Genomic DNA, 13,167 nt, shown 5'->3' with positions numbered 1-13,167 from the left:
TAACTCAAAGTGGTTGGTGAATATAACTCAATAAGTTGGGATCCCTCTTCTACCAATGAAAAATAATAAGTTCCTATGCACATTCTTATGAAATAAAAGAAAAAATATAAAAGGGTGAAAGAAGAGAAAGGATTCCTATGCAGGGAGGTGAAGCAAGTGACTTCATCAGGGTAATATCCAGACTCTTGACAATGAAAAAAATTTTGTGTTCCCAAAGAGACTCTGTCAGGGCATTGTCCAAGCTTGCTAACAGTAGAGCAACGCCAAAGATATAAAACTCACACCCTATTTTTTTTATTTAGTTTTATTATATTACCCTTACTTACAATGACGGGATATTGATATGGATTTTTTTATTTTGTTATGCCAAGTAATGGAATAGTGAAGATTGTATCTTTAATTGAGTAGAGTGGGAAGCTGAAGATAACTCATTAATTGAATTAATACTTCCTGGAGAAATGAGACTTTGCGCTTACAATGAATCCATTTCAAAGAGGCTAGGGTTCTCCAAGTGTGTCGCCAATGTTGTCACTGTGACAAAAACCCTCCAATTTTTTTCTTATGTTAATTTTGGAACCTACACTAACTGTCATTTGAAGCCCCCATGCATCATCATGTGGTTTGATTTGATATTTGTGTGATTTATCCTAGTGTTGCATCCTCCTAATTGAATGTGTCTCAATAGTCATCACTTAACCATTAAAAGTGTTTCAGTTAGTAATTTTATGGCTAGGTGAACTCAAAATCCATCTTGACTTAGAAAATTGCCTTCTAGCCATGCAAACATTCAAAAAACACACTGAAAAGTAGAAAAAGAAAGAAAAAAGCAAGAAAATCAATCACAAAAGCCAAAAGCGCACTTTGGTTTTATGAAGGTTCACACTTAAGGTAAGCACACTCCTTTCAGTTGAAGAAGTGCACCCTACTTGGGTGCATTCATTCAAGTTGTGCAAGTGAAGCCTACCTGGACGCACTCCTTCGTGTTGAAGACATGTGCCCTATCCAGTTGAATGCATGACCCAACTTGTTGTAAGAGGGTGCACTCCTAGAAAATAGGAATTGCCTTAACTCCATCTTAACTAATCCTTTCATGCGATGACAACTAGAAGTCATGCATGAATCAATTTTGCATGTAAATATCTTTCAATAAACTCAGTTTATCATTCTTTCCATAATCATTTCATTTACTTTGATCACATCGTTGGGGAATCAAGAAGCCCTTCGTCAACTAGTGAAAAAATTAAGTTTGCATGCCAAATCTTTTACCATTTTTCATAATTTCAATGTCAAATATTTCTTTTTTTATTGTTAATCGCTTGTTTTGCAGTTTGTTTGTTATCGTTTTAGCTAAAAATTCATCTTGCAAGTGTTAATCCACTATTACATGCAAGAGACCTTTCACATTCTTGAGGCCTTCCATCTTCCACCATGCATGCAAAAACAACAATAAAAGTTTTGAAAATCATTCTTCTCCTCATATAATCCCCAAATTCTATCATGTAAACTTGTTTCTTATCTTCTTCCAGGCAGATCACACTCTTTGATCTCGAAACTCCTTTAGCCTTGAAAATTACGCCCCATTTAATCCAATTTTCTTCCTAAGTGCATGGGCACACCATGAAGGCATGAAGTCTTTCCCTTCAACCCTTCGAAATGCTACAATGCACCCTCTTTTCCTTAGGGAACATAGGCACATCATGTAGGTATGAAACTCTATCCATTGATTCCTTCAACAAGTGATAGTGTGCCCTCCTTTTCCTTGAGTGAAAATGTGCACTTTGAACACCTGAAGCTTTGAATTGTTCATCCTTCATTCCTTCAGAGTGTGATAGTGCGCATTCCTTATCTCCTCGGTCACATGGGCTCATAAGGAAGACTTGAAGGTCCTTTTTCCCATTCCTTCGACCCTTTAGTGTGCTACAATGTGCACTGGCTAAGTGTTTCCTCTTTCTTTAGTACAGTAGTGTACTACAAAGCCTTGAATGACCATGCATGTCTCCTTCACGCTCTAAAAGTCTACCCTTCCTAGTTTTCATGTGTATTTTTTCTTGCATGCAATTTATTTTTGGTTTTCGTTCATATTTTTTTATGATCTATCATTGTGATCTCTTTGAACGCTATTTACAAGTATTGTTGCGTAGTTAGTTTTTTTACACTCACCTTTCCATTATGAGTGGGATTCCACAAACAAGTGTATGTGATAAAAGTGTCAACACTTTGTCATCATTTGATGGAGACATGTCACCTTGAAAATTGTCCTCTAAAGAACTTTCACAAGCAAGAATGTTGAAATTGCAATGCCAAGTATTCCTATATATGCAGACAATTAGGGTTTTATTGACAAGACTACAAAGGTTACCTGGAGAAATATCTATGACACATTCATGCAGGGGAAGTTTCTTGAGGAATTTGAAGATGTTCATGCATGTATCAACACTAAGAGGTACATGATACATAGGATCGCCTGCAGATTCTCAGTCATGCCATGCGCTGAAGCTATTGAATGGATCATCACACACATGGATGACTCTCACCTTATGCTTCACAGTGAGAGTGGCAGTCACCTTGCCACCTATTATGGTGAGGATATGCAGACATACTATAGGATGGTCAAACCCAATTATTATGCAAATGACAACTTCTGCACAAAATTGGCTACCCTCAAAATAACTGATGTTATCAAACAATGGTATGGGGAACCCAACAAATTCCACGATCACCCATCAATATTTTTATCTAGCAAATATCTTAAGAGACATATATCATTACCCGATAGCTATGTATTCTAAGATATATGGGCTTAAGAATGTTTAGGTGTTCCAAGAGAAATGGATATATACACTCAATCTGGTGGTGACACATGGTAAATATTTCAATTAGGTGGATATTATCATATGAATTGTAGTGATAGGTGGGGAAAATCAAATCATATTTACAGACAAATCAAGATCCAAAATTGTACATGTCTACACATCTCGGAGATGGAATCTGTGCACAATATGCATTCCTGAAACTATATTGGAACTGGAATCTTAAAGAGAAGTTCCCAATTTATTTCCATTGGAGGGTATTATTAGAAGGAAGACTTAAAGGCGCATACGATATATTGGCCAAACATTTCTTTGCAACTATTTTTCACTTGATATTCAACATTGATCTACCATGCATGATAAATCAAGTGAAGGATTCACTTCAAGATACCGCAGACTGGTTTACATCTCCTAGGGGAACATAAATCAAATGCTTTAGATGTCAAACAACCCCTCATATTATGTCACGATATGTGATTAACAAGGTGGTCATGCAAGAGGTGACAAATCAGCTGGACAAGTGGTTGTTGGTAATTCTTCATAAGAGGAAGAAATCCCCTTAGCCTACCTTTCCATTAAGGATCAAATTTTATGAATTAAATAGTCAAAAGAAATTAGTAGCCAAGATCAAAGAGCTAAAGCACCTACACTTCACCACCAAGGAATTCCATGCATATGATCCTAGGTGAATTTTCATGTTGTATTGTCAAAGGATCGGACATAACACAGACTATTCATTAATATGCAGACCATAAGATGAAAAGATAAAGAACTAGTATAATTCCAAAATGAAGACACATCCATCCATGGAGACTAGTTCACCCCACGATCCATCAGCTCATGACTTGCAGGAGTAGGAGGAGGAGGAAACAACACCTCAATTAAAGAAGTTAGCTCTCCAGAAAAGGATCAGGTATTCATCGAGTGAGAGAGGTAGGAAATGGAAGGAAAATCGTTTAAATACAATATATACACAAACATAGCTAGAGATGAGAGAACAAGAATAAGAAGAATAAGAATAAGAGCAATAAGAAGGAGAAGAAGAAGAGAGCAAGAAGAACGATGAGTTGCTTGATAAGAAACAAGTAGAAGAATAAGAGAGGAGATAGACAAAGGAAGAACAAAAGAAGTAATCTCAGGAGGAGGAAGCAACATAGAGCTTGGTAGAATAAAAGTTGACTCAAGATATGCAGGAGGAATAGTTAGAGGAAGAAGATACCATCCATCCCATAGATGATGAGCCCAATACTTCGAGTGAAAAACCACTCACAAGAGGTCATCTTCCATTCAGAGATATGGGGATTACACCTCCACTAGTAGACGGAGTCATGGATATTCCTAGAATAATGTTTGATCAACTGAAGAAGAGGATCATGTATAAAAGGCATAGATACTTCGCACATGATCCTCATAATCTAGTCTCAGTAGCAACAGAAAAGGTGATCACCTCCACCACTAGAAGGAATCCAAGGGTGATCATGGTGTCAAATGTTGCATTCACCATAGCGGCACATGATAACTCAGAGTACTTTCTAAAAAGAATGTTGGGTTGAAAAGAGAACTTTTTGAGACAAGAAATAAGTAGAACATGTTGCAGTGTAGAACTAACAACTACCATCACAAAACTCTAATACCACAAAATGACAATTAACCACGATAGATGAACTGGGACCAATAGAGGAAACTATGGCATGACTATATGATGATATGATACTTATAAATTAGGTCATGGATCCTCTCATTGGAATTTATAATAATGCAAAGGAAGTAGTGAAACTCATGAAGATAGTAACCAGAGCAGTTGACTAGATGCAAGAGTGGACTGCCAAATATCAAAATGCTCCACAACACTTGGAAAAGAAAGATATATTTCTGTATAAATTGATAGATTTTAGTTGAGACTCCACCTATATAATTACTCACATATTAGAGCACAATCAGTTAACACCATGTCTTCCTACAACCCATTGCATAATGGGTTTGGTTTTCTTACACAAAAGCATGAGATGCCCTCCATCGGATCTCTTGAAGAAATCGGGAGAAAGGAAGTGATCTTCTAGGAGACTAGAGAATATATTTAATAGATCAAACAAGAAATAGAAATGGAAGGCTTGGAGGTAACCAAGGACATTATTCAATGCTATTCCTTTGCACTACTAAAAGTGCACATCAAGCTTTCATGGTTGTGGAATAATGTATAGTCAAGATCCAAGAACATACTGACAAAGGCATTGGAGGTGAAGGTGTACTACAAAGGGGCCTTGCCAATCCAGGTTGAAGCCATCACGAAGGAGTTCAAAGCATCGAACACTTACATCATAAGCGAACTCCATAAAGAAGCAAATGATCTATCCATTTGATGAGTTTTTTCTTATAGAAGTTTTGTCTTATTAAGCCACCATCTCATTTGTAAATTGTTTTATGTAATAAATTTTGTGTAATGAAGTCCAAGAGACACATGTGGAATATGTATAGCCACACATTGGAATGTAATGAGTCATACTAGAATATGAATAGTCATAGGAATTCAAGAGTCATGATTGTTATAAATAAATCCTTATAGTTCAAACAAAAGGCTTTATGTCGGGCTTTTACAGGCCTCACCTTGGCTTACCTTGTACTACATAGGAGATAGATTATTCTTTGGAGAAGGAATTTGTGGCTTTGTCTTCCAGTATTGGATACAATGGTTCACTCATGTAACAATGTACTTGGTATCCTGCACTTATAATCATAACCTGAATGAGCCAGAATTCCTTCATACATTATCATAGATGTAGTTGGACTATTCTGGTCATGTGTATGACATATGTTGCTTTATCCACATACTAAGTTAATGAAATATTTTATTTCTTTGATATGGCTATTATTGAATGAATGTTGTTATGTTTTAACGATTGTTGCTTACCATGTGGACTAATTTGAGGTACCCAACAAGTATTTCTATTTATCCCCATGTCCCCCTCTAGGATAGTACTATTACTTTTCTAACCGGGGGCACGTTTTTCTCTCCAATCATGTAAGTATCTCTCATACACCTTACATTGGTAGTCTCACAATGATGAAATTCTTGCTAACCCAAAGAGGCATTGTGTTCTCTTGTGTATGATTGCAACCAAGGAATGTTTTACAATTCTAATGATGGCCAGGTCGTATGGCCGAATGGGACTCCTACGCCAAAAAATGTGAGGTCTAATTGTGACTTCACATCGGAGATATCCCCTTATAATGTTGGTGGAATCCAACACCGTCAACATTTTTGGTGCTAGAAGGGGGGCCAGATGACAAGATGAGCCTGTGAAGTCTATTTTAATCTCTTACCTTCAATGGCTTCATCCCAAATCATAATACCGAAATCAATTTTCCAAATATTTGGATATTTCAATCCCCGTGGACTTTCTTCATAAATTTCCATGATTCAAATTCAATTACAAGGGTACAACAACCATCCTTGATTATTCTGTTGAATTTGTTCAATTTCTCTTGTTGAATGGTGTTTATTAAGAAGAAATCCTTGCACGGTTATTTTCCATTACATTGGATGGTCATGCAAAGCAATGGTGCTATTCTCTACCCACTGCTTCTATCTCATATTTTGATCACTTGGTTAATGATATTTATCGAGTTTTTGATAAATATGAATATCAATATGTTATTGATGAAATTTATCAACCTAGAATGGAATTGATTGAATATATTGAGCATTTTTTTGATCATTTCCTTCACCTTTGTTATCAATTTCTATATGAGGACATGGATTGGAATTTTTGGATGAGAAGTTTCAATTGTTAGTCTAGATGTCAAGAAAATTTTTCAAATCCAATTCATCATGTCCTCCTAATCAGGAAGATTTACAACATCCAGAGTGAGAATTAGATATGCTCTTTGTCCCATGTCCTCCTCCCTTTGATGTTTTGTATGTTGGACCTAGACCAAATATGAATCAAAAGATCATCTTGTGGACGGAGAACTTATCTTTATGTCACCTCTCTCATCTAATGGTGATTCATATAAGTTTATCAATGAACCATATTCAAATATTGATATTCCTCTAGTCAATATTCCGCTCGTTAATCAAGATGAACCCTTGGATGATCATGGCCCTAATTATTTTCTTCTCTCTGAATTATATGGAAGTGGTAATTCAATTAATATGGATGAATCTTTATTCCTACATGAATATTTGGATTTGTAGGATTTTTAGAAGGGGTTTGACATGATTATCATAGATTTTCTTTCAAGTATATCTCCTTTTGATCAGGAAGATGATATGCTTATCATGGAATACTTTTGCAGTAATCTTGAACATCTATCTTCTATCAAATCTCATGAGTTAAATGTTGAATCCTGTTTCAACAAGTAGTTGACTATGTTTTCTGAGAATTCAAATTCAAGTTAGGTGGCTAGGGCACTCCAGCTAAGGCTAATGGTTATGTCAGTTCCCTGTCATTGTGGCAATATTTGTGATTTCGGTCAGTTTTTTATTTTCCTGCACAACTATTTCATCGATGTTAGCACATGGGATGATGATTCCTTCCTAAGGGATACTTATTTTATTCACATAAAAAAAAATTTAACCCTCAGGGACAAAAAATTAATTTGACTATTGAGCTTCCACCACTTCATCCCATTGCAGGAAAATCTCAAATTTGTAATGTAGAATTAGGGAATAATCTTGATGAATCTCTTACATCATCCATCAAACAATCTTACCTGCATGAAAAATTGGATTGTGGTCAACCTGATGACATGGCTTATGACATGGATTTATCCTTGTGTAGTCATTCTACTATTTCTTTCCCTAAAGGTTGTATCCATGATTCTATTGCGGATTCATTGGAAGCATCTTTTCAGTCTGGGCCCATGTCTCATGGCCCATACTTTCATTCCATTTGTCGAGTCATATATAGTGATAGTTCTAGTTATTATTTTTGTGAAGTTCCCCATTTGGTAGAGTAGTCGAGTGTAATGCACCATTGTGGCAACACTTCCTATTATTGTCGGTCAGTTCAGATGCTTGCACAATTTCTATTGTTCACTACACTCATTTCCATTTTGGTTGTATATGATGACATCCTTTGGTTTAAAGGTTAGGAGTAGCTTCTATGGATGCATTGGAAGTTCCACTCTACATTATATGGCCTTGCGTTGTCTAGTTTAGGATAGGTTAGGTTGCATGTAGTTATATGGATTGCACTTTCTTTTGTTTTTCATGTTGCGATTTTATTTTTCTGTTTCATTTGTTCTTCAATAAGTCATTTTGAGCTTTGAGATGGCTTGGATAATATTTTATGAAAGGCAAGTTGTAGCAACACACAACCATTGGATTATCTATCACCCTCTTCCTTTATTTGGTTCATATCTTTTAATTTAATGATTTTCCAATGGAAAATATGATCCTTCAACAGGGAAGCTATAAGAAAATCACGAAACCCACATCTATTTTGGATTACCATTCCTGCACTTAGTCCTGTTATGCATGGTGTGATATTTCTTATCTATCTATGCTAAATAAGATAAGGAGAGAACTTTTAGCTATCAAAGAATCAAATTTCTAAAACCTGTCTCTAAAAGAACAACCTCTTATGCTCTCAATAGGTCGAGATCCTTCTTCTACCAATGAAAAATAATAAGTTCCTATGCATACTCCTATGAAATAAAAGAAAAAAAATAAAATGGTGAAAGAAGAGAAAGTCTTCCTACATGAGGAAGTGAAGCAAGTGACTTCAAATCGGGGTACTATCCAAACTCGGCTCGTAGTGAACAAATGTTTGTGTTACCAAAGTGACTCTGTCAGGGCATTCTCTAGGGTTTCTGGCAGCAGAGCAATGCCAAAGATCTAAAATTCATGCTCTGATTGTTTTTATTTAGTTGTATTATATTACCCTTACATTGACGGGATATTGATATGGCTTGTTTTATTGTGTTATGACAAGTAATGGAATAGGGAATATTGTATCTTTAATCGGGTAAAGTGGGAAGCTGAAGATAACTCATTAATAAAATTAACACTTCCTAGAGAAATGATACTTTGCACTTACAATGAAACCATTTTAGAGAAGCTAGGGTTCTCCAAGTGTGTCACCAATGTTGTCACTGTGACAAAAACCCTCCAAATTTTTTTCTTATGTTAAGTTTGGAACCTACACTAACTGTCATTTCAAGCCCCCATGTGTCATCATGTGATTTTATTTGATATTTGTGTATTTTATCTTAGTGTTGCATCCTCCTAATTCAATGTGTCTCAATAGTCATCACTTAACCATTAGGATTGTTTCAGTTAGTAAGTTTATGACTAGGTGAACTCGCAGTCCATCTTGACTTAGATACTTTCCTTCCAACCATCAAAACACTCAAAAAACACACTCAAAAGTAGAAAAAGCAAGAAAATCAATTACAAAAGCCAAAAGCGCACTTTGACTTTACGAAGGCTCACACTTAAGGTGAGCACACTCATTTTGGTTGTAGAAGTGCGGCCTACCTGGGTGCATTCATTCAGGTTGAGCAGGTGCACTTTACCTAGACGCACTCCTTTGTGTTGAAGACATGCTCCCTGTCTAGTTGAATGCATGACCCAACTTTTTGTAAGAGGGTACACTCCTAGAAAATAGGAATTGCCTTAACTCCGTCTTAACTAATCTTTTCATGTGATGACAACTAGAACTCATGCATGAATCAATTTTGCGTGTAAATTTCTTTCAATAAACTCAATTAATCTTTCTTTCCATAATCATTTCATTTGAGTTGAGCACATTGCTAGGGAATCAAGAAGCCCTAAGGCCCTTCATTAGCTAGTGAAAAAATTAAGTTTGCATGCCCAATATTTTACCATTTTTCATAATTTCAATGTCAAATATTACTTTTTTTGTTGTCAATCACTTGTTTTGCAGTTTGTTTGTTGTCGTTTTAGCTAAATATTCATCTTGAAAGTGTTAATCCACTATCACATGTAAGAGGCTTTTCACATTCTTGAGAACTTCCATCTTCCACCATGCATGCAATAGCAACAATAAAATTTTTGCAGATCATTCTTCTTCTCATATAATCTCCAAATTCTATTGTGTAAACTTGTTTCTTATCTTCTATCAGGAAGAGCACACTCTTTGATCTCAAAACTCCTTCAACCTTGAAAATTGCACCCCATTTAACCCAATTTTCTTCCTAAGTGCATGGGTGCACCATGAAGGCATGAAGTCTTTCCCTTCAACCCTTCGAAGTGCTACAGTGCACCCCATTTTCCATAAGGAACATAGGCACATCATGTAGGTATGAAACTCTATACATTCATCCCTTCAACATGCAATAGTGTTCCCTCCTTTGCCTTGAGTGCAGACGCACACTTTGAACACACGAAGCTTTGCATTGTTCATACTTCATTCCTTCGAAGTGTGATAGTGCACATTCCTTATCTCCTCAGTCACATGGGCTCATAAGTAAGACTCGAAGGTCCTTTTTCCCATTCCTTCAACCCTTTAGTGTGCTACAATGTGCACTGGCTAAGTTTTTCCTCTTGCTTGACCACATGAGCACACTACAAAGCTTCATATGGCAATGCATGTCTCCTTCATGCTTTGAAAGTCTACACTCCTAGCTTTCATGTTTATTTTTTCTTACATGAAAGTTATATTTGGCTTTCGTTCATAGTTCTTCATGATCTATCATCTGTGATCTCTTTGAACGTTATTTACAAGTATTGTTGCGTAGTTAGTTGTTTTACATTGACCTTGTTGCCATGAGTGGGTTTCCAAAAACAAGTGTCTGTGCTACAAGTGTCAATGCTTTGTCATCATTTGATGGAGACATGTCACCTTGAAAAGTGTCCTCTAGAGAAATTTCACAAGCAAGCACTGATGAGCCCATTGAAACTGCAAAGCCAAGTATTCCTGTATATGTAGACAATTAGGGTTTTATTAAAAAGAATACAAAGGTTACCTAGAGAAATATCTAGGACACATTCATGCAGGGGAAGTTTTTTGAGGAATTTGAAGATGTTCATGCATGTATCAACATTAAGAGGTACATGATACATAGGATCACCTGCAGATTTTCAGGCATGCCATGTGTTGAAGCTATTGAATGAATCATCACACACATGGATGACTCTCAGCTTATGCTTGACAATGAGAGTGGAAGTCACCTCGCCACCTATTATGGTGAGGATATGCAAACATACTATAAGATGCTCAAACCTAATTATTATATAAATGACAACTTCAGCACAAAATGGGCTACCCTCGAAATAACTGACGTTATCAAACAATGGTGTGGGGAACCCACCAAATTCCACCATCACCCATAAATATTTTATCTAGCAAAGATCTTAAGAGACATATATCTGTAGGTTTTAACCATGTATAGAAATTACTTGCATATGAATTTTAAAACACAAAAAATAAACAATGCGAGAGAATAACACATAAAACACATATACACAAAGATTTCCCCTGGATCCCAAAACCGAGACTACCAGCTTGATTTTTCATTATGTTCCTTTCAATGTTACAATACATATTTATACATGCCGAAGCATCCAATACCATGGACCTAAAACCATGCACAAAACCAGAGGTAGGTCCGCCCAACCTAATATAGGGTCAAAAAAAATTCGCTAGGGCGTTGCCCAGACCCCCTAGAGGGGGCTAACCACCCCCCTTAAACCCCCTGTGACCCCCCACCCCCCCCCGCGCTGCGCATTCAATGCAACAAAGGGGAGGCTCCACCCCCTCTAACCCCTCGGCTAACTAGGGGAGCTAGTCATGGAAAGAATATAACACAACCCAACATTCTCCCACTTGTTGTTTTCTTTCCACATGAGAGCTTAGTCATTTATCCAACCCTCAAACACCCATTATTTATCTACACCACGAGAACTTCTCAGAGCTCACAGATTTTGTCAATGCATCTGTAGTATTCTTCAAAATGTCCACCTTTACCAACAACACCTTTTTGTCTTTTATCATATCCCTCACAAAGTGATATTGAACATCAATGTGCTTTGTATTTGAATGGTAAGCAGGGTTATTTGCCAATAAAATAGCACTTTTTCTGTCACAATCTATCCTTATAGCTCCCTGTACTAACCCCATACCTGAACACAATCTTTCCACCCAAACTGCTTCCTTGCTTGCATCAGTCGCTGCCATGTATTCTGCCTTTGTAGTTGATAGTGCCACTACAGATTGTTTCTTACTTATCCAATTGACTACACCTCCAAATAGGTTAAACACATACCCACTTGTATATATTCTCTGATCCAGATCTCTAGCCTAGTTTGCATCAAAAAATCCATGGATATCCAAAACTCTATCCAATCCTAGTCTTCCTTGGTAGCACAAACCATAATCACTAGTGCGACGCAAATACCTGGAAACCTGCTTCATTGTTGTCCAATGCTCCTCTCCCGATTTTGACATAAACCTGCTCAATACTCCCACTGCATGTGCAATGTGTGGTCTAGTACAGACCATTCGATACATCAAGCTACCGACTACACTTGCATATGGAACGCGAGACATGTCCTCTTCCTCTCCTTGTGTCTTGGGACACTGTTCGGAATATAACTTTACACCTACAGGAATATGAATCTTCACTAGTTTACTATCCTTCATATTAAACCTCTGCAGTATTGTCTTGACATACTTCCTCTGGTTTAACCAGAGCTTCCTCTTTGCCTGATCTCTTTTAATTTCCATGCCCAAAATATAGTTTACAGCACCAAGATCTTTCATGTCGAATTTGGAGGACAATTGGGTATTCAAATCCTAGATAATTTCTTTGTCATTTTCAACCAGCATCATATCATCCACATACAAGACCAGATAAATAACACGTTCACCAATTAATTTAAAATACACACAGTGATATGCTTTGCTTCTAGAGAAGACAAGTCCCCATATAAATGTATCAAAATTATGATACCACATACTTGGTGACTATTTTAACCCATACAAAGACTTCTTTAACTTGCATACCAGTTCTTTCTTACCCTTCACCACAAATCCTTCATGTTTCTCCATGGAGATCTCCTCTTCCAGATCCCTGTGAAGAAATGTTGTCTTCACATCCATCTATTCTACCTCAAAATCAAAATTAACAACAACAAATAAAAGTAATATAATAGAATCTACCTTGGCAATAGGAGAAAAAATATCACCAAAATCAATTCATAGCTCCTCGGAATAACCTTTTTCTACCAACCGAGCTTTTTGTTTCTCCACCTTTCCTTTTCATTTGTCTTCTTTCTGAACACCCATTTTCTGCCAATGGGTTTCCTTCCAGCCGAAAACTCCACCAGATCCCAAGCCTCAATTTTGTGCAAAGATGCCATTTCATCAACCATGGCCTCTTTCCATAGTTT

This window comes from Pinus tabuliformis, chromosome Q (genome assembly GCF_031772625.1).
Source record: "Pinus tabuliformis cultivar Carrire ecotype Pingquan chromosome Q, CPIR1, whole genome shotgun sequence".
Taxonomy (NCBI): Eukaryota; Viridiplantae; Streptophyta; class Pinopsida; order Pinales; family Pinaceae; genus Pinus; species Pinus tabuliformis.
This window is presented reverse-complemented; position numbering follows the sequence as displayed.